Consider the following 23334-nt stretch of genomic DNA (forward strand, 5'->3'; position numbering starts at 1 on the left):
ATTTGGCTATTACAAATAAAGCTAAGAAAAAAAGCTTTTAAATCTCTGAAATGCAAGGCACTTCCTTTTACAATATGCTATGTACTGTATTAATTTATGGACCTAACGAAGTATTTGCTGCTCTAAGTAAAACTAAGCTTTTGTGGTTTCCAAGAAGGTTGGATTTTCCACTGGTATGGACTGGTAAGCCTTTTGTAAAGGAAGATGCATGATAAATCAAGAGCCAGAAAAAGCTAATTTTCTCCTTAGTAATCCTACTCTTAAGAACATAGCCTAAAGAAAAGATTTAAAAAAAAGAGAGAAAGAAAAGGTAAGCTGGTGAAGATATGTTCTTCAGACTTCTCTAAAATAGTAAAACTTCAGAAATGATCTAAATATGTAATAAGGAAATACTGAAACAACATGAGAGAGTGCTTCAGATATAACATCTATTTAAAAAAGCATAATATAAAATTATGTCTGGATTATGAGTGTAACCATATAAAATTCATATATGTTTGTGGATGAGGGAACTTAAAAATTATTAATGTGTGATAGTTACATAATTGTGAATTTTTTTTACTGTCTTTATTTTTGTCATAAAGCTTATATGATAATAAACTTCAGGAGGAAACAGTTGGCTGCTCTTAAATCACAAAACCTATAAGCTTCTTCTCCTTGCTGATATGCAAAGCTGTGTGTATCCATCTGACCCATTCTCTATCATCAGTGAAATAAAACAGGATGTTGTCAGAGGCCCAGTCTAATCTACCTCATATGTATTGCTACACTCAGAACCTGGAGGCTTGTACTAGCAAGTCTTCTCTACTATGGGAATCTTTTTTCAACTGAAAAGTATATACATATAAATGAAAATAATCAAGTTTTGGGGAGGTCTCACCCACCTGTTGGTGGGTGTATGATCAGTGTAGGTTCAGCTACTTTGGAAAATTATTTTGCATTATCTAATAAAGAACATACTGCATACACTGTGACCATAAATCCCCGTTCTAGGTCTATACCCAATAGAAGTGCATATGTATGTTCAGCAAAGATATGTACTAGTATGTTGATAGCAACATTATTTGTAATAGCCCCAAATTGGAAACTATTCAAATGCTCATCAACAGAGAGTAGATAAAAAAATTATGGTAGAGATACACAACAGAATCCCTTATGACAATGAGAATGAACAATTTACAATTACATATATTCATATGACTGAAAGTCACAAATGTTGAGAAATAAGCCAGATGCAAAAGTGTATATACTATACAATTCCATTTAAATAAGTACAAAGCCAGGCAAAATTAATCTATGCTTTTACAAATCAGGATAATAGTTGTCATTGGAGATAGAAGGGGAGATACTGAAAGGAGCATAAAGAGGCGTCTGGGGTGCTTATGATGTACTATTTATTGATCCAAATGCTGGTTATATTGAGTGTGTTCAGTCTGTAGAAATTCATCAAGCTGTACACTTATATGTACTTTTCTGTAATGTATATTATACTATAATAAAAGTTCTTCTGTAAAGTCAGTAAGTATTATCAAAAGCTTTAAGAGTGTTACCAGGATTTCTTTTTTATGTAGATACTGAAAAGAGGGCCAGTTGGCGGAGGTAGGATAGTGTTGTGAATTTACAATGAACTAGAAAATCAGGGTTATATAGCACAGTGCATCTGGGGAACTTTGTAACCAGCCAGGAATGGTTATTGCCAGTCACAGAGCTGAAAGCTCTCAATAAATTTTGTTTCCTCCATTGCACACTGTCTGATGATTGGCAAAGAAATAAAATATAGAATCGAGGAGGCCAGAATGCCCTCTGTGAGAATAAAATGTATTGCCAATATGACACACAGCTGCACCTCCATCCAAAGTTGTATGGAGCTGATGAGAGGTCCAAGCTGCTATATGACTTGGAGAGATAGTGTACATCCCTTTGCCAGAAGCACAGTTAGAAAAAGCAAGCAGAAAACATGCTTTCACTAAGATCCCCAAAGGAAGGAAGGAAAACTCTCCTCCAACCAAGAGAGGAGAGAAGGGAGGAAGGGTATCAGCTTCTCATCTGGCTAAAGATCAGCTTCGGGAAGCACAGGAAAAATTGTCTATCTGCTTGAAGAAATGTTATTTTCCCTTAGTCCTCACAGAATGCCCAGGAACTACTGGGTTCTTGGAAGTTTATACAGGGGAAATAAAGCTGACCACACCTGAAATTACTGATCAATTTCAGCATCCCTTAAAGTAGGCCAAGCAACGTCCTAGTCTTCCTAATGTGATGCGCCAGGAAGCAGGCAGCCACCAGCTGTTCCGTATTCTTATTCCAAGAACTGAACCAGAATCTAGTCAGTCCTTTATATTCAAGCATCTAAAAGAAACACAAGGTAGAAAAAGGTGTTAAATGATATTCTAAGGATACAATAAGCCAAATCTAGAAGGTGGGAAATCCTACAAGGAAATTAACCTTGTTTCTTCAATAAATAGAGGCATTAAAGGGGAAGGGAAAACTTGCAAATTTAAAAGAGATTTACAAGCCATATCAGGAAAATGCAATGATTGGCACTTGAATCCTCATTCAAACAAATCAACCATAAAAAAGACATCTTTGAGGAAATCAGGGAGATTGACCATAAGCTGGATATTAGGTGATTTTAACAAACTATTATAAATTTTGTTTTAAGTGATAATGGTTCTTCTGGTTATATTTTTCAAATGTCTTTAAAATACCAAAGTATTTATCTGATAAAAATAACATAAATTCTAGGTTTCCTTAAAAATATTCCAGCAAAAAATAAATGAAAATATTTTAAAGTCAGGCAGAATATATGAAATAAAATAAAGTGGCAATAATTGTTGAAGCCAGGTGGTTGGCAGTGGAGATTCATCATATTATTTTCTCCGTCTTTGTATATGTCTTAAATTTCCCATTTTTAATTTAAAAATAATAAAAGATTAAATTAGAGTTCTGACAATTGGCCTGGAGCAGTTTTCATGATTTCTTATTGAGTGAAAAGAACAAGATGAAGTAAAGTGAATATAACAATAACCCATTTTTGTAAAATGATGACCTATTTTGTAATATATGCACATAAACACTTATGTATATATGAACACATATATATGTATGTTTACATGTGACTTTTTAAGATGAGCACTGAGAATTACTTGGAAGGGCACAAGCTAGATTATAAACATGGAGTAGCTGGGGGTAGAGGCTGTTATGGGTTGGGAAAGAGTAGGTAAGGGCAGATGAAGAAAAATATTTCACTTAAAAAAAAAGGCGTTATGCAGGATTACCTTGATCCCAAAAGCAGACAAAGACCCTACCAAAAAGAAGATTACAGACCAATGGATCCAAAAATTATAAGATACTAGCCAATAGGATCCAATAGTACTTTAAAGGCATTATTCACCATGACCAACTGGGCTGCAAGGGTGGTTCAATATCTGCAAATCAATCAACGTGATATATCACATTAATAAAAGAGATGACAAGGACTGTATGATCCTCTCCATTGTTGCAGAAAAAAAGCATTTGACAAAACACAGCATCCTTTCTTGATTAAAACTCGATTAAAAATCCACAGTATAGGGATAGAGGGAACATACCTCAATATCATAAAAGCCGTCTATGAAAAGCCCACCGTGAATATCATTCTCAATGGGGAAAAACTTTTCCCCTAAGGTCAGGAACATGATAGGGACGTCCACTCTCACCACTGCTGTTCAACATAGCACTAGAAGTTCTAGCCTCAGCATTCAGACAACAGAAAGAAATCAAAGGCATCCAAATTGGCAAGGAAGAAGTCAAACTCGCACTCTTCAGAGATGACATGATGCTCCATGTTGAAAACCCAAAAGACTCCACCCCAAAATTGCTAGAACTCATACAGGAATTCGGCAACGTGGCAGGATATAAAATCAATGCACAGAAGTCAGTTCCATTTCTATACACTAACAATGAGACAGAAGAAAGAGAAATCAAGGAATCGATTCCATTTACAATTGCACCAAAAACCATAAGAAAGAGGTAAAGGATCTGTACTCTGAAAACCACAGAACACTTATGAAAGAAATTGAGGAAGACACAAAGAAATGGAAAAACGTTCCATGCTCCTGGATTGGAAGAACAAATATTGTTAAAATGTCTACACTACCCAGAGCAGTCTACACATTCAATGCAATCCCTATCAAAATACCATCAACATTTTTTACAGAGCTAGAACAAATAATCCTAAAATTTGTATGGAACCAGAAAAGACCCCGAATAGCCAGAGGAATGTTGAAAAAAGAAAACCAAAGCAGGTGGTATCACAATTCTGGACTTGAAGGTCTATTACAAAGCTGTCATCATCAAGACAGTATGGTACTGGCACAAAAACAGACACATGGATCAATGGAACAGAATAGAGAACCCAGAAATGGGCCCTCAACTCTACGGTCAACTAATCTTGGACAAAGCAGGAAAGAAAATCCAGTGGGAAAAAAGTCTCTTCAACAAATGGTGTTGGAAAAACTGGACAGCCACATATAAAGGGGGACCCTCTTACACTGCTGGTGGGAATGTAAGCTGGTATAGCGCTCTGGAAAACAGTATGGAGGTTCCTCAAGAAGTTAAAAATAGAGCTACCCTATGACCCAGCAATTGCACTACTAGGTATTTTACCCCAAAGATAAAAATGTAGTGATCTGAAGGGGTAGCTACACCCCAGTGTTTATGGCAGCAATGTCCACAATAGCCAAAATATGGAAAAAGCCCAGATGTCCATCGACAGATGAATGGATAAAGAAGATGTGGTGTGTGTATATAATGGAATACTACTCAGCCATCAAAAATACAAAATCTTGCCATTTGCAATGATGTGGTTGGAACTAGAGGGTTTTATGCTAAGTAAAGTAAGTCAATCAGATAAAGACAATTAGCATATGATTTCACTCATATGTGGAATTTAAGAAACAAAACAGATGAACATAGGGGAAGGGAGGGAAAAATAAAACAAAAGGAAATCAGAGAGGGAGATAAACCATAAGAGGCTCTTAACTATAGGAAACTGAGGGTTGCTGGGGGAGTCCGGTGGGGGGGGATGGGGTAACTGGGTGATGGGCATTAAGGATGGCACGTGATGGAAGGAGCACTGGGTGTTACTTACAACTGATGAATCACTAAACTGTACCTCTGAAACTAATAATACGCTACATGTTAATTAATTGATTTTTTTTAAAAAGAATGACTTTTGATAAAGAAGCCTATTAATCTTAATTCTTGACTACGTCTTTTTTTAGCGTTCATAAATTCATAAATTCTGTCACACACAAAATACCAAAAAAAGAAAAAAAGCACTTGTGTGTTTGAGTTGTGAGCTGAACCAGCGGCGTTTCCCAAGAACACCATTTTTATTTGGCAGACTCTTGGTTATTCAGTTTATTCAGACTTGGGTATTTGGCAGACATGCCCAGAGATTCTCCTTCAGAGACAACAATCTCAGAGATAATGTTTTCTTTATTGAGGATGACATTTTCTGTAGAAGCCTAAACACAGGTAAGGTCCAGGGAGCCATAGCAATTTACTTAAGGACACATAGCATAAAATAGCAAGTGTGAGCTTGGAAATCAGGCCCCCTTAACTTCGAGCCCTCTACCCTTCCCAGTCTGCTAAATGAGACAGGTGGCTTTCCATATTTCATGCATCCTCTCTATGAGATAGTTAGAGTTAATGCTGCAAAAGAAAGAAATGCCAGGTGGAAAAACTGACAAGTCAGATATTACATAGCCACTTAATTTTTATTTTGTAATCTTCACAATCTGAGCAACCAAGTAGAATACATAAAGAAGACACTAAAACATGGCATAATAAAATTCATTTGACCAGGAATATGGGTTTCCATGTTTTTGTCTCCAGCTCAGTATTTTTTTTTTTCATTTTTAATGTCAACTGTTTTTTTGGGTCAAGTGCTCACTTTGGCAAAAGCACTTTTAGCAGCAAATTGAGACATGGTGTATAGCTGCTATGATTAAGGAATTCAGAATCTTTACCCAATATTAGGCCCTGAGGGTAGAAAGAAATGCTGGGGGGAAAAAACCATTTCAACCTTGCCATGTACAGATAAATGCCTGAAATAAATATTAACTGTTATTTCTGCAAACTTTCCCACTGTTTTTTATATACTTCATTTCCCCCATTTGTGAGTCTACAACGTATTCTGGTAACATTATGGGTTTCTACTCATGATGAGTCTTCTCAGCGTGGGCTGGGTCAGTGTTTGTAGCTCAGCTGGCTGGTGCCAGAGTGGAGAGCTTGTCTGATTTAATTCCACCCCAGGCACTGAAGGATTTTCAAGATTTTCCTCTTAATATTTGGCTTTACTTGATAAACCTAGGGCATGCTGGGAGATCTCAGCAAGAGGAAAAATTTAGTAACCACAGGGAGGCCTTTTTGGAGGGTCGTGGGTAAGTATGAAACCTTATGAGTGTGACTACTAATGACCCTTGAATGTTCTGCTTTTCACAAGATTTTCTTTCAACAAAAAGTGTGTAGGCTTGTGACGACAGAGGGCTTGTAGAAAACTCAGCCATCCCCAGAAAGGCAAATGTATGATTGAGTCATTTCCCCAGAGAAGCCACTAGTATGTGGAACCATATGGTTCAGCATGCAATTTAGACTTTCAAAAGCAGGAGTTGGCAAAAGGTTGCCTAGGGTTTTAGCCTCTCATCTTTATCATCATTTTTCTTTCTTATTTGTTGAGTGCTGACATTGTTCTTGGCATACGCAGGATAGAAGGCATGCTGTCTGCCTCTGATCAACTTTGGAGAAAGTGATCAATTCAGAAATAGGTTCTATACAGCTGAGAAGGTGACCAAATCCCAAAGGCTTAAAGGTTTTGTGTGTGTGTGTGTGTACAAACCAGTTTCTTTCAGATTCTGTTTTTTCCTTTTTTGTTGTTTTTTGTTTTTATCCGGCCACTAAGGCTTTCTGTCTTGGAAAATATTTAATAGCCTAGAATCTCATTTTGCCTGAATGCTCCAGATGTCAGCTGGCCCTGTGGAGGAAGTAGTAGGGATGGTAGCTTTGCACTGTGCACTGGAAGAGGGAATATCACTGACTGGATGACAAGACTCTGAGGGAGTGCGTATTGAGAACTAGTTTTCTGATCATTCAGCAGTTGTGTGCAGCATCTGACAGTGGCTGATCTTGACATAGAGGGAATCTAACCAGACATAGTCTGTGTGCAGCATGTTCCAAAGAAGTATAAGCAGCCTTACCTCATGACCTTGTACAGGGATAACATACCATATCAGCTAGGATGACTCTGTGGTCCTCTATCTGCTGAAAATAACTTCACCTTAGTTTAATTGAGTTCAGTTCACTTTATTAGTTCAATGCATGAGACTTGAACATAATTAATTCTTGCGATTTAGATACAATTTTTAATTGTATCTCATTTTAAATAGTAGGAAACTGAGGCTTAGAGAGAGTAAGTGTCTTATCCAAGTTCATACAACTGGTTCTTCTCATCACATACCTTCATTTTGATGAGAGAGACAGCTTTCCTTTCTATGACAAAAATTCAATCTCATGCCCTGATTAGTGAGTCTATGACTTCTTTTTCTTTTTAAGGACTTATGTTTTTCAGAATACTTTTAAGTTCACAGCAAGATTGAGAAGAAAGTACAGAGATTTCCCATGTATACCCCCCCCGACATGCATGGTCTCCTCCATTGTCAACACCCCCTTCCAGAATGGTACATTTGTTACAGTCACTGAAGTTACACTGACACATCATAATCACTCAAAGTCCAGAGTTTACTTTAGAGTTCACTCTTGGTGGTGTACATTCTGTGGGTTTAGACAAATGTGTAATGATATGTATCCCTCTTTATGGTATCATATAGAGTATGTTTTATATAGAGTATTGCCCTAAAAATCCTCTGTGCTCTGCCTGTTCATCTCTGTCCAGTCCCACCCCTGGCAACCACTGATCTTTTTACTGTCTCCATGGGAAGACTTTTCCAGAATGTCATATAGTTGAAATCACATAGCATGTACCCTTTCCAGATTGGCTACATTTGCTTAGTAATATGCATTTAAGATTCCTCCATGTCTTCTTTTTGGGGGGGGCAATGAACAAATACATTTATCAATTAAAAAGTAATGCAGTATAAGAACAAGAAAAAAAAAAGAGGGAAGCAAACCGTAAGAGACTCCTTTTTAAAAAAGATTTTATTTATTTATTTGACAGAGAGCATGCACCAGCAAGGGGAGCAGCAGAAGGTTAGAGAGAAGCAGGCTCTCCACCAAACAGGGGTCCCAGGACGCTGGGACCATGACCTGAGCCGAAGGCAGACACCCAACCAACTGAGCCACCCAGGTGCCTCCATAAGAGACTCTTAACTATAGAGAAAAAACTGAGGGTTGATGGAAGGAGGTAGGTGGGGGATGGGCTATATGGGTGATGGATATTAAGGAGGGCACTTGTGATGAGCACTGGATGCTGTATGTAAGTGATGAATCACTAAATCCTACTCCTGAAACCAATTTTTTTTAAAGCTTTTATTTATTTGACAGAGACAGAGATAGCGAGAGAGGGAACACAAATAGGGGGAGTGGGAGAGGGAGAAGCAGGCTTCCCGCGGAGCAGGGAGCCCGATGTGGGACTCGATCCCAGGACCCTGGGATCATGACCTGAGCCGAAGGCAGATGCTTAACGACTGAGCCACCCAGGCGCCCCTCCTGAAACCAATTTTACCATATATGTTAACTAACTAGAATTTAAAGAATTTAAATCTAAGTCACCAAAACAGGATGCTGATTGTTGATGTGACTTTTCTTCTGTTGTAGGATCATCTCTACTTTGTATTAGTATAGGAAGTATGGGTGGTCTACAAGATATACCAACAGTTAAAAGTAAGCTTTTAACTAGTCTCCTCTCATCTATTCTTGTTCCATATAATTTATGCACATATTGCTATTGAAGTAATTTTGTAAAGACTCTTGAAACTTATGGATAAAGGTACAACTTCAGTAGCTTGGGTGAAAAGCTATTCCCAGTCCAGTCACAACCTGCCATTCTGATCTCACCTCCAATCCTTTATCACTACCTCTAGACACACATGTGCACACACACACACACACACACACAGTTTTAACCACAACAAGGTATTTGCTCTTTTTTTTGCATATCCTGTTCACACTGCCTGAAATACTCTTGACTCTTCTACCACTATAATCTCAGTACCCAGATTAAATATCACTTCCTCTTTGAAGTCATACTGAACCTGCCTTTCATAGTTGCTCCCTTCCCTGTGCTCCCAAAAAACACTAAATTCATCATTTTATGGAATTTACCAATCATAGTCTAGTAACCCATAAACTACAACACATTGTCATACAGGGAAAGCCCACAAAGAATTGCTGTACGGGGATTAACTTTGCTCTCCCAGATTACTCCCATTGCTCTTCTAACTCCTTACCTTGCTCCTTATTAGCTGGGGGGGGGGGGGAAGAATAGACTTGTTGGCAGTGCATCTTAGACTTAAGTAGTAATGGGGACTGTAAGAGGGGCTAGTACTAAGAAATGACAGCAAGGAGACCAGGGGGATTTCTGTGACCCCAGGGTGGTCTGTCTGGGCCTGCCATGCTCAAGTGACCATCCATATCTGGGGGATGTACAGAAAATAGGCATAAGCAAATCAAAGGTTACCAGGAAAAAGAACACATTCTGCTTACATCTAAGAAAAACTAGGATTGATTGAGCATGTGAAAAAAATAACCTTCTCCAAGTGCTGATATTTCTGTGAAATTCACATTGGTCCTACATCCTATTTTAATATAATGGTTAGACATATAAATACATGTGTATGCTGAGGTATTATAAAAATAGTTCCGTTTTTGCTTATAATATGGAAAAGTGTGATAATCTGCTAACTACATCTTTAGAAAGATGGGCTATTCAAGGCTATAGACTAGTCTGGTAATACTAGTTAACAGCTGCCATTTAATCAGTGCCTTTTATTTATTTTTTATTTATTTTTTATTTTTTTATTGTTATGTTAATCACCATATATTACATCATTAGTTTTTGGTGCAGTGTTCCATGATTCATTGTTTGTTCATAATACCCAGTGCTCCATGCAGAACGTGCCCTCCTCAATACCCATCACCAGGCTAACCCATCCCCCTCCCCCCCTCCCCTCTAGAACCCTCAGTTTGTTTTTCAGAGTCCATCATCTCTCATGGTTCGTCTCCCCCTCTGACATACTCCCCTTTTCTTCCTCTCCTGTTATCTTCTTCTTTTCCTTTTTTCTTAAAATATGTTGCGTTATTTGTTTCAGAAGTACAGAACTGTGATTCAACAGTCTTGCACAATTCACAGCGCTCACCGTAGCACATACCCTCCCCAATGTCTATCACCCAGCCACCCCATCCCTCCCACCCCCAACCACTCCAGTAACACTCAGTTTCTTTCCTGAGATTAAGAATTCCTCATATCAGTGAGGTCATGTGATACATGTCTTTCTCTGATTGACTTATTTCACTCAGCATAACACCCTCCAGTTCCATCCACGTCGTTGCAAATGGCAAGATCTCATTCCTTTTGATGGCTGCATAATATTCCATTGTGTATATATACTACCTCTTCTGTATCCATTCATCTGTCGATGGGCATCTTGGCTCTTTCCACAGTTTGGCTATGGTGGACATTGCTGCTATAAACATTGGGGTACACGTACCCCTTCGGGTCCCTACATTTGTATCTTTGTGGTAAATACCCAGTAGTGCAATTGCTGGATCGAATGGTAGCTCTAATTTCAACTGTTTGAGGAACCTCCATACTGTTTTCCAGAGGGGTTGCACCAGTTTGCATTCCCACCAACAGTGTAGGAGGGTTCCCCTTTCTCCACATCCCCGCCAACATCTGTCGTTCCCTGACTTGTTAATTTTAGCCATTCTGCCGGTGTGAGGTGGTATCTCATTGAGGTTTTGATTTGGATTTCCCTGATGCCGAGCGATGTTGAGCACTTTTTCATGTGCCTGTTGGCCATTTGGATGTCTTCTTTGGAGAAATGTCTGTTCATGTCTTCTGCCCATTTCTTGATTGGATTATTTGTTCTTTGGGTGTTGAGTTTGATAAGTTGTTTATAGATTTTGGATACTAGCCCTTTATCTGATATGTCATTTGCAAATATTTTCTCCCATTCTGTCGGTTGTCTTTTGGTTTTGTGGACTGTTTCTTTTGCTGTGCAAAAGCTTTTTATCTTGATGGAATCCCAATAGTTCATTTTTGCCCTGGCTTCCCGTGCCTTTGGCGATGTTTCTAGGAAGAAGTTGATGTGGCTAAGGTCAAAAAGGTTGCTACCTGCGTTCTCGTTTAGAATTTTGATGGACTCCTGTCTCACGTTTAGGTCTTTCAACCATTTGGAGTCTATTTTTGTGTGTGGTGTAAGGAAATGGGCCAGTTTCATTCTTCTGCATGTGGCTGTCCAATTTTCCGAACACCATTTGTTGAAGAGACTGTCTTTTTGCCATTGGACATTCTTTCCTGCTTTGTCAAAGATAAGTTGACCATAGAGTTGAGGGTCCATTTCTGGGCTCTCGATTCTGTTCCATTGATCTATGTGTCTGTTTTTGTGCCAGTACCATACTGTCTTGATGATGACAGCTTTGTAATAGAGCTGGAAGTCCGGAATTGTGATGCCGCCAGCTTTGCTTTTCTTTTTCAGTATTCCTCTGGCTATTCTGGGTCTCTTCTGGTTCCATACAAATTTTAGGATTATTTGTTCCATTCTTTGAAAAAAGTGGATGGTATTTTGATGGGGATTGCATTGAATGTGTAGATTGCTCTAGGTAGCATTGACATCTTCACAATGTTTGTTCTTCCAATCCATGAGCATGGAACGTTTTTCCATTTCTTTGTGTCTTCTTCAATTTCTTTCATGAGTATTTTATAGTTTTCTGAGTACAGATCCTTTGCCTCTTTGGTTAGATTTATTCCTAGGTATCTAATGGTTTTGGGTGCAATTGTAAATGGGATCGACTCCTTGATTTGTCTCTCTTCTGTCTTGTTGTTGGTGTATAGGAATGCCACTGATTTCTGTGCATTGATTTTATATCCTGCTACTTTACTGAATTCCTGTATGAGTTCTAGCAGTTTTGGGGTGGAGTCTTTTGGGTTTTCCACATACAGTATCATATCATCTGCAAAGAGTGAGAGTTTGACTTCCTCTTTGCCGATTTGGATGCCTTTGATTTCTTTTTGTTGTCTGATTGCTGTGGCTAGGACTTCTAATACTATGTTGAATAGCAGTGGTGAGAGTGGACATCCCTGCCGCGTTCCTGACCTTAGGGGAAAAGCTCTCAGCCTTTCCCCATTGAGAATGATATTCGCTGTAGCTTTTTCATAGATGGCTTTTATGATATTGAGGTATGTACCCTCTATCCCTATACTCTGAAGAGTTTTGATCAAGAAAGGATGCTGTACTTTGTCAAATGCTTTTTCTGCATCTATTGAGAGGATCATATGATTCTTGCTCTTTCTTCTGTTAATGTATTGTATCACGTTGATTGATTTGCGGATGTTGAACCAGCCTTGCAGCCCAGGAATAAATCCCACTTGGTCCTGGTGAATAATCCTTTTAATGTACTGTTGGATCCTATTGGCTAGTATTTTGGTGAGAATTTTTGCATCCATGTTCATCAAGGATATTGGTCTGTAATTCTCTTTTTTGATGGGGTCTTTGTCTGGTTTTGGGATCAAGGTAATGCTGGCCTCATAAAATGAGTTTGGAAGTTTCCCTTCCATTTCTATTTTTTGGAACAGTTTCAGGAGAATAGGTATTAATTCTTCTTGAAATGTCTGATAGAATTCCCCTGGGAAGCCATCTGGCCCTGGGCTTTTGTTTCTTGGGAGATTTTTGATGACTGTTTCAATTTCCTTAGTGGTTATAGGTCTGTTCAGGTTTTCTATTTCTTCCTGGTTCAATTTTGGTAGTTGATACATCTCTAGGAATGCACCCATTTCTTCCAGGTTATCTAATTTGCTGGCATAGAGTTGCTCATAATATGTTCTTATCATTGTTTGTATTTCTTTGGTGTTGGTTGTGATCTCTCCTCTTTCATTCATGATTTTGTTGATTTGGGTCATTTCTCTTTTCTTTTTGATCAGTCTGGCCAGGGGTTTATCAATCTTGTTAATTCTTTCAAAGAACCAGCTCCTAGTTTCGTTGATCTGTTCTACTGTTCCTTTGGTTTCTAGTTCATTGATTTCTGCTCTGATCTTTATGATTTCTTTTCTCCTGCTGGGTTTAGGCTTTATTTGCTGTTCTTTCTCCAGCTCCTTTAGGTGTAGGGTTAGGTTGTGTATTTGAGACCTTTCTTGTTTCTTGAGAAAGGCTTGTATTGCTATGTACTTTCCTCTCAGGACTGCCTTTGCTGTATCCCAAAGATTTTGAACCGTTGTGTTTTCATTTTCATTGGTTTCCATGAATTTTTTTAATTCTTCTTTAATTTCTTGGTTGACCCATTCATTCTTTAGTAGGATGCTCTTTAGCCTCCATGTATCTGAGTTCTTTCCGACTTTCCTCTTGTGGTTGAGTTCTAGTTTCAAAGCATTGTGGTCTGAAAATATGCAGGGAATGATCCCAATCTTTTGGTACCGATTGAGACCTGATTTGTGACCTAGGATGTGATCAATTCTGGAGAATGTTCCATGGGCCCTAGAGAAGAATGTGTATTCCTTTGCTTTGGGATGGAATGTTCTGAATATGTCTGTGAAGTCCATTTGGTCCAGTGTGTCATTTAAAGTCTTTATTTCCTTGTTGATCTTTTGCTTAGATGATCTGTCCATTTCAGTCAGGGGGGTGTTAAAGTCCCCCACTATTATTGTATTGTTGTCAATGTGTTTCTTTGCTTTTGTTATTAATTGCCTTATATAATTGGCTGCTCCCATGTTAGGGGCATAGATATTTACAATTGTTAGATCTTCTTGTTGGATAGACCCTTTAAGTAGGATATAGTGTCCTTCCTCATCTCTTATTACAGTCTTTGTTTTAAAATCTAATTTGTCTGATATAAGGATTGCCACCCCAGCTTTCTTTTGGTGTCCATGAGCATGGTAAATGGTTTTCCACCCCCTCACTTTCAATCTGGGGGTGTCTTTGGGTCTAAAATGAGTCTCTTGCAGACAGCATATTGATGGGTCTTGTTTTTTAATCCAATCTGATAGCCTGTGTCTTTTGATTGGGGCATTGAGCCCATTTACATTCAGGGTAAGTATTGAAAGGTATGAATTTAGTGCCATTGTATTACCTGTAAGGTGACTGTTAACTGTCTGTTGTCTGTGTTCGTTTCTGCTCTTTGCTGCTTTTAGATTCTCTCTTTGCTTAGAGGACCCCTCTCAATATTTCTTGGAGGGCTGGTTTCGTGTTTGCAAATTCCTTTAGTTTTTGTTTGTTCTGGAAGCTTTTTATCTCTCCTATTTTCAATGATAGCCTAGCTGGATATAGTATTCTTGGCTGCATATTTTTCTCGTTTAGTGCTCTGAAGAGCTCATGCCAGTCCTTTCTGGCCTGCCAGGTCTCTGTGGATAGGTCTGTTGCCAATCTAATGTTTCTACCATTGTAGGTTACATATCTCTTCTCCCGAGCTGCTTTCAGGATTTTCTCTTTGTCTCTGAGACTCGTAAGTTTTACTATTAGATGTCGGGGTGTTGACCTATTATTATTGATTTTGAGAGGGGTTCTCTGTGCCTCCTGGATTTTAATGCCTGTTTCCTTCCTCACATTAGGGAAGTTCTCTGCTATAATTTGCTCCAATATACCTTCTGCCCCTCTCTCTCTCTCTTCTTCTTCTGGGATCCCAATTATTCTAATGTTGTTTCGTCTTATCGTATCACTTATCTCTCGAATTCTACCCTCGTGATCCTGTAGTTGTTTCTCTCTCTTTTTCTCAGCCTCTTTATTTTCCATCACTTGGTCTTCTATATTGCTGATTCTCTCTTCTGCCTCATTTATCCTAGCATTTAGTGCCCCCATTTTTGATTGCACCTCATCAATAGCCTTTTTGATTTCGATTTGGTTAGATTTTAGTTCTTTTATTTCTCCAGAAAGGGTTTCTCTAATAACTTCCACGCTTTTTTCAAGCCCAGCTAGTATCTTTAAAGTCATGATTCTGAACTCTAGGTCCGACATCGTACTAATGTCCGTATTGAGTAGGTCCCTGGCAGACGGTACTACCTCTTGTTCTTTTTGCTGAGGTGATTTCTCTCGTCTTCTCATTTTGTCCAGAGGAGAATAGATGAATGAGAGAACAAAATGCTAACAGGTTTACAATGTCCCCAGCAAATATACTGTATACAAATCAGAAAAGACCTGAAACCAGGGGAAAAGAAAGGGAAAGAAAGAAAAAAGAAAGAGAAAAAGAAAAAAAAAGATAAAAAAAAAGATAAAAATAAAAACAAAACAATACAAAAAAGGCAGAATATGATCAAATATGATCAGGCTAGTGCATAGATCAGTTCCACACACTAGATTTTGGGCGTATTTTGGTCTGTTAGAAAAAAGTGCCTCCTAAAATTTTAAAAGAAGAAAGACATATATGTTCAAAATAAGGGTTGATACAATGAAGGGATGGAAGATGACTGTAAAGATGAAAATTATAAAAGATTTTATAAAAGGACTTGGTAAGATGTTTGAAAAAAGAAAGAAGATTTAAGAAAAAAAAAAAAAGGAAAAAGGGAGAGAATGTGATCAGGCAGGAGACTAGAACAAAGCCATACACTAGTGATTTAGGGTATATTTTGATCTGTTAGAAGAAACTGTACCTCAAAATTTTAAAGAGAGAACAACTTATATATATATGCCAAAAATAAGGGTAACTACTATGAAGGGATAAAATATGACTCTCAAAATGAAAAATAAAAAATGTTTTTTTTTTTTTAAAAAGGGATTTATAAGATGTTGGTTGAAAAAGGGAAAAATAAAAATAAAAAAAAAAGTTTAAAAAATTAACTTTGATGAAATAATGAATCATGGTAAAAAAAAAAAAAAAAAGGCCATGAATCTATGTGCAGTATTCCCCTAGCGCTGGAGTTCTCTTATTCTCCTTGATCGATCAACTTGGTCTTGGCTTGCTGGCTGTTTGTGCTGATCTTCTGGGGGAGGGGCCTGTTGCCGTGGTTCCCAAATGTCTTTGCCGGAGGCGGAATTGCCCCGCCCTTGTTGGTCCGGGCTAAGGAAGCTGCTCCGGTTTGCTCTCAGGAGCTTTTGTTCCCTGCAAGCTCTCGGTACAGCTTTGGAGGACCAGGGCAGAAATGGTGGCCTCCCAATCTCCACCCGGAGGAGCTGAGAACTCGGGGCCCTGCTCCTCAGTGTGCCCCCAGAGAAAAGCAGTCACTCCCGTCTCCCCGGTCTCCGGCCGCACTCCGTGCTCACCCGGCCTGTGATCGAGCGTTGCTATCTCTGGCACCCGACCCCGCGCGGAGTCTCCAAACCCAGCAGATCCCTGCAGTGCGTTCCCGCACCACTCCTCCCCGGGAAGGAAGGGGAGTCTCCCCGGCTCTGCCGCTTGTTGGGTCCCTGCTGGGGGAGCCGTGCCCCGACTGGGCCGCAGATCACAGTTTATGGCAACCCCGAGCTGAGAGCCTGCGACTCTGCTCCGTATCTGCAGCCGACTTCCCTGCTCTGATACCTGGGAGCTCTGGCGCACTCAGGCACCCCCGGTCTTTCTGTGACCCCTAGGGTCCTGAGACCACACTGTCCCGGGAGGATTCCACCCCCACTTAGCCACTGCAGCGACGTCCCTCCTCCGAGCCAACTTCTAAAAGGTCCGATTTTGTGCTCCGCGGCTCTAGCACTTGCCAGAAGCGGCCCACGGAGGCCCCTCCCCCGCCGTCTCTCCTCCCGAATATCCTCTCGGATTCACTTCTCCGCACGCCCTACCTTCCAGTAAGTGGTCGCTTCTCTGTTCAGAGAGTTGTTGCTACTCTCCTGTTCGATCTCTTGTTGAGTTCGTAGGTGTTCAGAATGGTTTGATCCCTATTCAGCTGAATTCCTGAGACCAGACGAAATCTAGGTCTCCTACTCCTCCGCCATCTTGCTCCGCCTCTCCTACTCAGTGCCTTTTAAATCCCAAGCACTGTGAGGGATGCCTCACAACTATATTTTACTTTCACATATTTTATTTAATTTAATCCACACAAAATACTTGCAGGCTTAGGTGCAATCATCTCCATTTTATAAAATAGACAACTGATGCCCCAGGAGGTTGAAGAACTTGATCAGTGTCACCCACTTTGTGAGTAGAGTCTGAATTAGAATTGCAGGCTTTTTGCCTCCAAAGCACATAGTCTTTCTGTCATACGAGGCTGCCTCACAAAGTAGCTTTTTTTTTTAAAGATTTTATTTATTTATTTGAGAGAGAGATTGAGATAGAGAGAGAGAGAGCATGAGAGGGGGGAGGGTCAGAGGGAGACGCAGACTCCCCGCCGAGCAGGGAGCCTGATGCTGGACTCGATCCTGGCACTCCAGGATCATGACCTGAGCCAAAGGCAGTCGCTTAACCAACTGAGCCACCCAGGCGCCCACAAAGTAGTTTTTGAGAAATAACATCTATGAAGAAATAAAGAGCTTCTCAAAAACTGGACTTGCAAACTAACACCTATAACTCAGTAGCAAGCCATTTCACGAGTTAAGAGAAATATATATAAGAAATCAATTTGACGTTCAAAAAAACATGCCTAGCACACCCAGTGACTACAAAAATACTCAAAATAAACGATTAGATGTAGTTATCTCTTGAGGGTTTTCCTTCACTGTCCAGCCCAACATGAGACCTTCTGACAAGATCTCCATGGACACCATGTAAAAGCCCTGACCTACGACCCTGTCTGTCCATCGCCCTGTCCCTGACCTACGACCCTGTCTGTCCATCGCCCTGTCCCTGACCTATGACCCTGTCTGTCCATCGCCCTGTCCCACACTCGTTCTTCCCTCTGTTTTTCTTGACTCTCCTCCTCACTGTATTCTCTGCCTTACACAGCGTTCTAGTTCCTCTGGGCACAGCCTTAGTGATTCTCTTGACCAAGTTTTGGGCTCTGTTGGCAGTGTAGACCCAGATGGCCTGGACAGATACCTCTAGGATGGTGTTTATCTGGGAGTGGTTTGAAGACGACTTCTATACAGATTACATTGGGAGGAGGCTTGTAGAATATCTGAGTTGACTGAATCAGGACCTCTGGGGAGTGGGTCCTGCAGTCTGCACTTTAATAGCCTCTCTCGTTCATTCTTTTGTGACCAATACTTTACAAGTACTGCCCTACATTTCGTGTGACCACTAGGCATCCCTACCCTTTCTGTCATCCTCTGTAGTGACTCTCTCACATGTGAGAGCTCACTGGTGTGACCTGAATATACGATTACTTTGTTCCATTTGTGTGTTTAACTGGGGGCTCCTTATATTGCCTGGACCTTTTAGGAAATCATATACTGAGAGTGACTGCCTGCCCTTTGCAATCACACATGTAATGTTCTCTTTGCTTCACATATAACCTAAGTTTCCCCAAAGCCTCATTCGTTTATGAGTACAAATAAAGCCGCTTAATGTTTATAACCCAAGTTTCACTGACTCATGCCTGTACCTACATAATACGAAACCTCAATTCCCTGCAAAATTCTCCCCCCGTATTTCTGGGAGCTGCCTCTCAGGTGCTGTCAGCCCTGCTGCTCTGTACTGTGCTGCTGGTTGATGTGTGTTGCTTTTGGAGTCATTTAGGCTATGCCTCTCCATGACTCCAAGACTGGTGCCCCACCCCGCAGATGCTGATCCGCATGACTAGGACTGGGTGCTCTCTCTCTGTGCTCTCATAGCCGCAAATCCTCAAGGAGCTGAGTGGTGCCTTGTTCCCAGGCATCCTAATGGGGATGGAGCCACTCTGTGCTAGACATACAAGCGGGGAGGGTGCTGTTTGCTCTGACTCTGTGTTGTATTTTTTTCCATCTAAGTAACACTGTTACTTCCCTGGGTCCCCAAAGTCCCTTGTGGAACTATTTCATTTAATTTGTGCATGCAGCCCTCCTCTCTCCCATATCCCAAACACTAGCCTGTATTTCCATCCACTTCTCCTGGGTGCCCACAAATAAACCATATACCCCCCACAAAACCTCTGTGAAAAATCTATTCCTTATAGACACTTCCACCTGTTCATCACGCATGCTCAGCCACAAGTCTGAATCTCTGAAGCTCCTTTAAACTTAGGTTGATACTCTTCTTCTCCCGACCCATAGCACACATGCGGTAAGTTTCTGATTCCAGTGAACCCAGTTTGAGAGCTACTAATGAGAATCTCTTGGTAAGAGACTTAAACTTTAGAGTGTGAGATAGGCTGTCAAGAGTGAGAGAGCCCAGAGAGTACTGATCTGGAAAATTTATTTCTTTTTCCTTTAAAAGAGAACATCTGATACATAGTTGTAGAATATGAAAGCAAGGGGAGAAGCAGAGACCTGAACCACATGCAGGATTCAGCATTCTGAATGGAACACATTCTTCCCTACCTTCCTCCTCCTTTACCATATAGTGCCAACTGTCATCAGAAGCTGTTTCCAAACAAGTTACCATTTCTTTATCCAAAAGGAGGATAAAATCTTAAAGGAACAGATGATTGTGTGCCATTGGTTCTTCTGACTCTGGAACTGCTTTAGAAAGGAAGTTACATCTTTGCAGAATTATTATTATCAATCAGCCTTTATTGCTTCAACCTTCTTTATTGCATTCTAACACACAAAGTAATGAAAACATATAATAAAGAGAATAAAACACGTAATGCATCACTGTGCAGATATTGCAATCATAGCAAATCCAATGTAAATGCCCTATGGGGAATATTTGAGCCTTCCAATACATTGCTAACAGTTTGCATGATACTACATCACATTATTTATCTACTAAACCTGTCATGCTCTGCTAAATATTGTGCCAGCATCACCCCAAATAGTAGTACTCTTTCCCATCCTCCAAACGGAAGGCATATTTCTTTGCTGTCACTGGTTTTAATGTTTGCAAAGAGTAGCTCCAGCTCCTGAATAATTAATGCGTAACGATTACTAAGCCACCGGTAGTTTACTATTCTAGCCCCTCTGGTCTTTGCAATCTTGCTTGCTTTAATATGCACTTCGAATTGGAACCAAGAGGTAGTAAAAGTCATTAAGACGGCATGAAGCTAAGTCAATAATGATTTACAGAGTTTGGATGCATTCCTGGGTTTTTCATTCTTGGCTCTCAGGCCCCATCTGCTGCTCATGTTCTGACTTGGTCTTCCTTTTGCAAATGCCTCTCTGATGACAGGGTTTCTTCCACTCTGTTTATACTTACTTAAAAGAGTCTACTCTCAAGAGTTCAGGTCAAGTACACACTTCCTCTGTGGTATTTTCAACTCTAGAAGAATACTGACCATGACTAAATACATTGGGAATACGTGTGTCAAATATGCGCATGTCAAGAAACTTCATGATCCCAAATGGTATGGGCACCTAGTAAATACGAAATAATAATACTTGCAAGGGTGATTCACCTTTTAGAAGGGTCTTGAAAGCTAGATAGGAGGACTTTAAAAAGAAGGAGTAGCACCTTGCTCATGGTGGGATTTGCAGAGTACTAATGTGAAAACTAACTCTTCTATGTGCTGCTTGTGGTTTCTGCTCAATGACATTCCTACAGATCAACTCAGGTTTTTGTAATTTCAGGGTGTGTAAGCTGTTCCATCTCAAAGGGCAGACATGGATCATTTTAGTGGACTTGCCACAAATATCTAATGAGAAGACTCGACTATGGCAGGGAAAATTCCCCTTGGGTAAGCATTAGGAAGAGAACTGGTTGCTTCTAGAATGCCAATGACTCAAAGTTTGTTCTTCCTGATGCTTGGTCTGGGGCTAAACATATAATATACTATAGAAATTTGGCCAAAATATTTGTGGGGTGGCTGTGAAGAGAAGAATGTGTTTTCAACACCGTGCCACATTAACCAAATGGAGGGCCACTTACAGCTTGGTGGCTCAGTGTTTTCCTTTTGTAGACTATTATGCCATTTCCCTTTCTTTTGGAGTGCCTCAAATGTCCCCATCAAATGACAGTTTTTTTTGACATTTTAGAAATAAATGTATACATGACTTGAGACTGGTTCTATAGATTGAAAAAATATCAGAATTTGCTTATGGTAGACTATATCGTTAATTTTTTTGTCATGGTTTAGAAAATGTCTTTGACTAAATGGACGCTGGTGACCTATGTGTTAGCTTAAGTCTAAAAGGGTCAAACTTGCTATTTCCTCCTCACCCAGCCAACCAAGCCTTATGTACTGTAATTGGTGCTTTGCCCTTTCTAGCTGTTAAGTTGTTGCTAGGTCTAGCACTAGGGTAAATGGATGGGACTCTTATCGTTGGTAGAGTAAATAGAAGTGAGGCTCAATGTGTGCATTGCTTTGTGACGGCAACTGGTTTGCTAATGAATCATTTGTTAGAGAAGAATGAGGTGGAAGAGAGATATCTGCAGGATGACCAAAGAAACTCCCGCAGTATGATGTATGATTAAATAACAGATTGAATATCACAATCTCTAAATACTTTGGAGAAATAGAAGATACAGAGTACAAATCAACATCACTTTCCATGACAGATTCCCAGTAGAAGAACCCTATTGAGTCAGGCTCCTCCACAGCTGATGATATGCAATGGGACCGTTGGATGCATTCTTGGTCTAGTTGGTTTGTTGCTGACTGCCATAGTGAAAGGGGGAGGTGGTGAGAGGAGTCAGAGAACCCCATGGAGTCCACAAAATGCTCTGATGCAGTCCTAGGGACTCTCCTTACCCCATCGCCCTATCCCTCTGGATGTCAGAGCCCCATCTTCCTTTCCATGCGCTTGTGGTTCCTTGTGTGAGTGACCCAAGCCATTGAAGGTGAGGGGAAGTGACTGTCCATATCAGGTGAGTTGAATGGAACTGCCCAAAGGCCATGTGAGCTTCACTCCTGCTTGTCAGTTGGTGGGTCACACCCAGACTGCCTTGGTCTGAGCACAGGCTCTGCCACCATGAAGCTCCTAGGTGTTAACTCTGAGTAGCTTCTCAGTGGTCCACTATTCCTGTTCATGAGATCTCTCCTCTCTCCATCTTGCCAGCCATGAAATCATTTCCTGGACTGAATGACACGGGGGCACCAAAGATCCTATTTTTCCAAATTTGTACCATCTTGTACCTGCACTTCAGCTTGTCAAACACGAGTAAAATATTTGACTCCATTGTTCTCTCCTGCTTTTGTGAGTAATTCATAATGTCTCAGTTGAGTTGGGGGAGACACCTTGTAGAACATATGAAGAAATTCCAAGGAGGGAGAAAGTGGATGTGGGAAGGAGATTGAACATGATTAAAACTTAGAAAAATATTATCCTGCCATTATTTATTTTTAGAAATGCAAATAATTTCTTAAAGAGTATGGGACTTTGGGTAAGTAATTTAACCTTTCTGTGGCTCCATTTTTTCATTTTTAACAGGTATAAAAATTGCACATAATTCCTAAAGTTGAGAGAATTGAAGGACGTAATGCATATGAAGTACTTCATCTAGTACTGGGCATGCCACATAAAGATATGTTCAATGTGAAGGAGTAAGCCACTTTTACCACTCTAGAAGGCTGAAAAGCTAATACAGCTTCCAAAAGCTCCTTGCCATAGCCAGGGATTGGGTCATGTTCTCAGCATCGTGGCTATGTGAAACAGGGAAACAGATTTGGGATTTAAAGTCAGAGGACCTGGATTCGAATTCTGGATGAACCTCTTATTACTATTTGACTTTAGGCCTATTACTCAATGTAGTGGTTTCCTGTGCTGAACAAATTACCACACACTCTGTGGCTTAAAATAACAGAAATTTATTCTATAGTTCTGGAAGCTAGAAGTCCAAAATTGGTTCCACTGGCCCCAAATCAAGGTGTCAACCGGCCGCTCTCCTCTGGAGGCTCTAGGGGACAATCCATTCCTTATCTCTTTCAGCTTCTGGTGGCTGCTAGTACTTCTTGGTTTGTGGTTGCATCACACCAATTTCCGCCTCTGTGGTCACGTTGCTTCCGTGTGTGTGTGTGTGTGTGTGTGTGTGTGTGTGTGTGTGTGTGTGTGGTGTGTGTGAAATCTCCCTCCAGAGACCTCCCTATAAGGATGCTTATTGATTACATTTAGGGCTCACTGGATAATCCAGGATAATCTTTCCATCTCAAAATCCTTAGTTTAATCCCATCTGCAAAGATCCTTTCTCCTTATAAGGTAGTATTTATAGGTTCCAGCGATTAAGACCTGATATTTTTGAGAGGTCATTATTCTGCCT

The 23334-nt window shown here is 40.3% G+C and overlaps 1 protein-coding gene across 7 annotated transcripts in view; it reads left to right on the plus strand.

The window, feature by feature from the left end:
• The window catches only part of LOC148164759 (uncharacterized), a 110687-nt gene that overhangs the window by 20388 nt on the left and 66965 nt on the right, over positions 1-23334 (plus strand). For 3 of the 7 annotated variants that reach the window (XR_015767906.1, XR_015767905.1, XR_015767908.1), the window contains one exon: positions 8216-8344. The exons of 1 other annotated variant lie outside the window; for it this stretch is intronic. The gene's annotated coding sequence lies outside the window, so the exon portion shown is untranslated. Of the gene's footprint in view, positions 1-8215; positions 8345-8818; positions 8881-20239; positions 20816-22136; positions 22275-23334 lie in introns of those variants that run through there. 3 more of the 7 variants (XR_015767907.1, XR_015767910.1, XR_015767909.1) reach the window with 3 other exon arrangements.

The sequence above is a fragment of the Eumetopias jubatus genome, unplaced genomic scaffold, assembly GCF_037043125.1.
Source record: "Eumetopias jubatus isolate StellerSeaLion01/CBP00866 unplaced genomic scaffold, mEumJub1_p1.0 scaffold_3, whole genome shotgun sequence".
Taxonomy (NCBI): domain Eukaryota; kingdom Metazoa; phylum Chordata; class Mammalia; order Carnivora; family Otariidae; genus Eumetopias; species Eumetopias jubatus.